Source organism: Octopus bimaculoides, chromosome 2 (assembly GCF_046866305.1).
Source record: "Octopus bimaculoides isolate indiv1 chromosome 2, ASM4686630v1, whole genome shotgun sequence".
NCBI classification, from domain to species: domain Eukaryota; kingdom Metazoa; phylum Mollusca; class Cephalopoda; order Octopoda; family Octopodidae; genus Octopus; species Octopus bimaculoides.
This window is the reverse complement of record NC_142929.1, coordinates 38034972-38040887: the sequence shown is the minus strand read 5'-3', so window position 1 is coordinate 38040887 and position 5916 is coordinate 38034972. Positions and strand designations below refer to the sequence as shown.

The window sequence follows — 5916 nt, the reverse complement described above, 5'->3', positions numbered from 1 at the left end:
CAATAATAATAATAATAATAATAATAAAATGCGTACAAAATATTAAAAAATGAAACAACGGATCCAGTATGTATATATAATATACACACACACAAACACACACATATATACATATACATATATATATATATATATATATATATATATATATATATATATATATATATATATATATATATATATATATACATATATATACATATATATATATATATATATATATATATATATATATATATATATATATATATATATATATATACATATACATGTATATGTATATGTATATATGTATATACACAAGCACACACACACACCCATACACACACAAACACATACACACGTGTGTACTACCTGTGTTACGGTGTGCATGTCACCATCTAACTCTCGATAATGAGATGAGGGTCGCGCCATGTTACACAGCAGCCGCCCTGCTCCATCAGACAAAACGGAGATGCAGGTTTTTCTTCCTTTACATGGCACACACCCACTTCCACTGGCAGCTGTCGGTGGTCCGCATTATAGCGAGTTGTACGAAAATAACCAGCCAACAAGGAATAAGTGCAAGTGTGGATAAAAAAATATATATATATAAATTATATGTTTGGTTGTATATATATGTATGTAGTATTATGTATATATATATATATATATGTATATATATATAGATATATACACACACACACACACACACACGTATATATATGTGTATGTATGCGTGTGAATATTTGTGTGCACGCACGTGTGCGTGCGTGTGTGCGTTTTGAATGAATATGTAAGGATATTATCTTATTCTTTGAGGAAGGTAGGAAAAAGACGTTAACTCGCACAGCCTAGGGTTACTCCACCCACGGATAATGGAATTTTTTTTCGTTTCCCTTTAACATAGAGTATTTCTTGAACTTGGCTTTGTATATGATTTACAGGAATAACCGAGGCACAACAAGAAGAAATGGTAAATTATCCGTGAGGTTGCTGGAGAGAAATAGCTGGAGAGAGAAAAACCATAAACTGGTTTTCTGGAAGTAAGAGAGATCTTGTAATGGAAAGAGGGAGGTACTCTTAATGGAATCGAGAAGAAAAGAAGATCCAAGAGAGGGAAGGAATGAGGAGGAAAGACAGTCAAAGAGGAGAAGAAAGAGGAGCGTCTGTAACGAGAGTGAAAGTATCAATCAAAGATATCACACAGAGAGAACCATTAATAGAATATGAATGGAAGGTGCACGCGTTAGAAAGTGCGAGCGAAGATAATTATGGAAGTTCCTTCTGTTTTCGGTCATGCTATGGCAAAACCCCATGGTTTCGTTTTTTGGGGTTGTTTTTTTTTAATTGTGTATGTATGTGTATATATATATATATATATATATATATATATATATATATATATATATATATATATATATATATATATATATATATTATATTATATTATATTATATTATATTATATTATATCATCTCTTATTATTATTCTTGTAGTTCACCACCTGCTTCTACGCCTGTATTCGTCACTTTAATCAGAACTGTTTATTTACATTGTCTTTATTTCAGTAATAGAATTCACTGTCATTGGTAACAAGTGGGAAATTCAGTCAGAAAAAGAAAGGAGTAAGAAAATAAAACAAGTCTATTTTTCCCGGAAATAGTAACCAGTGACGTCATAAGAATAATGATTTTTAATTGGTTCTTTTCTCAGTCTTATCTTGTCTGAATTTTTTGTCGTCAGTCAATTTCCAAATCATTAGATATATGGTCAGTGAAAAATACTCGTCGTTTTAAAGCTAATCTTTGCCATAGTATCTCAAATATACAAGAACAAATTTGTCAGTAATAATAAACTTACCTACTAGCCACTGAAAAAAAGACGTTTAATATTCTTCTCAGACTGTGGTGTCTTTTGGAGCCTATAAAGATTTTGTCATTTGGTGAGCTTTTGGCTAATATAAAAACAACAATCAATGTTGAGTGCTTTATGAGTCAGAGAGCCTATTTTTTTTATAGGAGAACATAGTAGTTCATTTAACTTCCTACATTAATCTATTTATTAATGCTGGGTAGACAAAACAGTGTTGACTTTGTAGTATTTGAACTCGGACCAATTAGCTATCTTGTCTCCTTTCCTCAATTGTTCTACAATACTTTTTGACTTAATAATGCTTTCTTATATTGTCACAAGTTTATGTTATAGGAACTATGGTCAACTGAATTGATGCCAGGACGTATAAACTACTTTTTTACTAACCCTCAAAGAGATGAAATACAAGCAATCTTGGAAAGATTTGAACCCTGGACATATGGAACGAAACTATATGCATTTAGTAATGCATTTAGTTATAATCCCACTATTTTTGTTATCCAACAGCCCACTTTTGTAAAGATAAGCCTTTAAACTGAGATGGCTCTGTGGTTAAGAAGCTCACTTTGCAACCACATGGTTTCAGGTTCAGTCTCACTGCACAGCACCAATGTCTTCTACTATAGTTCCAAGCCAACCAGTGCCTTATAAGTGAATTTGGTAGATGGAAACCGTGTGGAAGCCTGTCATATATATGTATATGTGTGATTGTGTGAAGACCCGGCAAGCCAAGTAAGATCGTTGCCAGTGCCCCTGGACTGGCTCTTGTGCGGGTGGCACATGAGATGCACCATTTTGAGCGTGGCCGTTGCCAGTACCGCCTGACTGGCTCCCGTAGGATTTTCGAGCGAGATCGTTGCCAGTGCCCTGGACTGGCTTGTGCGGGTGGCACATAAAAGACACCATTTCGAGCGTGGCCGTTTTCGTGCGGGTGACACGTAAAAGCACCCACTACACTCTCTGAGTGGTTGGCGTTAGGAAGGGCATCCAGCTGTAGAAACTCTGCCAAATCAGACTGGAGCCTGGTGTTGCCATCCGGTTTCACCAGTCCTCAGTCAAATCGTCCAACCCATGCTAGCATGGAAAGCGGACGTTAAACGATGATGATGATGATGATGAATATATATATAGGTGAAAGAATAGCTGTGTGGTAACTAACTTGCTTACTAACCACATGGTTCCAGGTTCAGTCCCACTGCATGGCACCTTGGGCAATTGTCTTCTGCTATAGCCTCGGGCTGACCAAAGCCTTGTGAGTAGATTTGGTAGATGGAAACTGAAAGAAGCCTGTTATGTGTGTGTTTGTGTGTCTGTTTGTCCTCCACCCCTACCCCAATATCGCTTGAAAACAAATGACTGAAACAAGTAAAAGAGTAAAAAGAGAGAGTATATATATATATATATATGTATGCGTAGTCACATGGTTTGTTTGTTGCTTGAGTTGAGCTGGTCAATGATTATATATGAGGTCTGATCAAAAGGTATCAGGACTGTTGCTATGGTAACAGAGCTAAAGTATGCAGAGTGAAGTCACTTGATACAGATTGAACTTTATGGTGCTCACTATGATTGTCTATAACAGTGCTTGGAAGTAAAGTGTGTTGAGTGTGACCATCTCAAAAAAAGATCAGGTTTCAGTTGCCCAGGATCTCCTTGACTGTGCAGAGAAAGATGAAAACTTTTTGAAAACAGTTATGACAGATGATGAATTATGGGTCTATAGCTATACCCTGGAAACCAAGGCAAAAATCAAATTCCACTTGAAGGGAACAAGATTTCAAGACATGCAGAAATCCATGAGAATGTGTCAAGGCAGCTGCTCGCTATCCCAAACAAGGAGTTCCTGGAATGCTTCCATCAATGGAAATGATGCTGGATAAAGTGTGTGGCTTCAGAAAGGGACTACTTCAAAAGAAATTAAAAGCTGAATAGATATATGTTGTAGTTTTTTTTTCATAGCACCAGTTCTGATATGTTTTGATCAGACATTATACTTCAAACATCCAAGTTGCCAATGTTAGAGTGGATGGCTTAATTATCATTATTGTTGAGTACATGTGGATGTCATAGGCTGCATGAATAATAACTGAAGCAAATCCATGAACATTTAACTTTGATATTTATTGCCAGACCTAATATATTTGGTGTTGGTTATTTACAATGAACAATATTAAAAATTGCTGACTGGGAAGAGAGAAAAACTGTTCTGTGATTGTAGAAAGCTATCTGTAGTGTGCCTGAGTGCTGGGAATTGTCTACACAAAAGTCCAGAGCAGTCTATGGCATCAGCAGTCTGTCAGCCATCTGGGCTCTGAGTTTTAAGCACCAAACTGTTTTTATAGGAGACAAAGAGTTAAATTTTAGAACTTGAGAAAGGCATATCACGCCACAACTTGACAGTGATTGGTTGGTTTATAGATCAATCACGTGAAACTGTGGTTGCTCATTTGTGGTGACTAATTCAGTATCAACAGTTAGGGTTCAAATATCCACTACATCATCATCATCATCATCATTGTTTAACGTCCGCTTTCCATGTTAGCATGGGTTGGACGATTTGACTGAGGACTGGTGAAACCGGATGGCAACATCAGCCTCCAATCTGATTTGGCAGAGTTTCTACAGCTGGATGCCCTTCCTAATGCCAACCACTCAGAGAGTGTAGTGGGTGCTTTTATGTGTCACCCGCACGAAGGCCAGTCAGGCGGTACTGGCAACGGCCACGCTCAAAATGGTGTATTTTATGTGCCACCCGCACAAGAGCCAGTCCAGGGGCACTGGCAACGATCTCGCTACGCACTCATATATATATGGGTGTGTGTCTTTATTGTTTATCCCCACCACTTTCTTTGACAATCAGTGTTGGTTTGTTTATATCCCCATAACTTAGTGGCTCAGCAAAAGAGACAAGTAAAATAAGTACTGGGATTGATTTATTTGATTAAACCCTATAAGGTGGTTCCCCAGCATGGTCATAGTCAAATGACTGAAACAAGTTAAAGATGAAAAAATATAAACCACTTGAAAACATTTTAAAGTTTGTGATATATGAATTTTAAAGGGCTTTCATTTCATTATGTCAAAAATTTACCTCAGTAAATTCAATGCCAAACACAATGTCGTTGCCAAGAAATCATTACAACTTCATTGTTTTTGTGATACTGATCCCACTTCTTCAACAACAACGACATCAATTTATCATCATTGCCTTAATGTCCACTTTTCCATGCTTTGATAGGTCAGACAGAGTTTGTTGAGGCAGATTTTCTATGATTAGATGCCTTTCCTGTTGCTAAGCCTCTTGTTTCCAAATTAGGTAATATAGGGTGCATTCTAGAAGTTTTGAGACTTTTTTAGGAGAGACAGTTACAACTATCCTAGATTATTGCAATTGTGATATATCATTTCTATACATTTAATAAGCTGACGTGCCACCATTTTATACCAGATTGAAGGAGATGGCTGTAACAGCACTTTGAACATATCTTACTATACACTGCTTGTCACAGCTAACATGTTTGCAGAACACAGTTGGTATGTAAAAGCAATTTGGAACATCAGATTCATCAGAGCTGGTTAAGAAAATTCACAGTTTTCAAGATGAAGACTGTCATGTGTCTACAAAGACAACATGCATACAGTTTGGAGTCGGTGTGACAACTGTAGACACAAGAAGATCTGAACATGTACAAAATTTGTGCCAAGTTTGTTATCAGACAGCTCAGTGATAACAGAAGGAAAGACATGTTGGTGACAGCAGGGAGATGGTTGAACTCCATTACCCCTACTCCCAGAGTACTTGAATCTCTGGTGACCTGAGACAAAAGCTGGATCTACTGTTATGATTCAGGGATCAAGAGACAGAGCTCCCTGCGAAAGCACCATGACTCTCCTAGACCGAAAAAGGCCAGGCAAAGCAAGTCCACTGGGAAGCTCAAAATGATCCCCTTTTTTGACAACAAGGCATCGTCTACATCCATTGGATTCTCTCAAGCCAGGCAGTCAACAAGTGAATACTTCTCCAGTACTGTTCTGACCTTATCTACAGAATTCATATTTTTT

At 37.1% G+C, this 5916-nt stretch overlaps 1 long non-coding RNA gene across 1 annotated transcript in view; it reads right to left on the bottom strand.

Moving 5' to 3' along the window:
* LOC149137034 (uncharacterized) overlaps positions 1-410 on the bottom strand; it is a 26818-nt gene extending 26408 nt beyond the window's left edge. Inside the window, exon 1 of the long non-coding RNA XR_016238664.1 lies at positions 355-410. This is a non-coding gene — a long non-coding RNA (uncharacterized LOC149137034). The remainder of the gene's footprint in view (positions 1-354) is intronic.
* Positions 411-5916: the final 5506 nt, after the last annotated feature.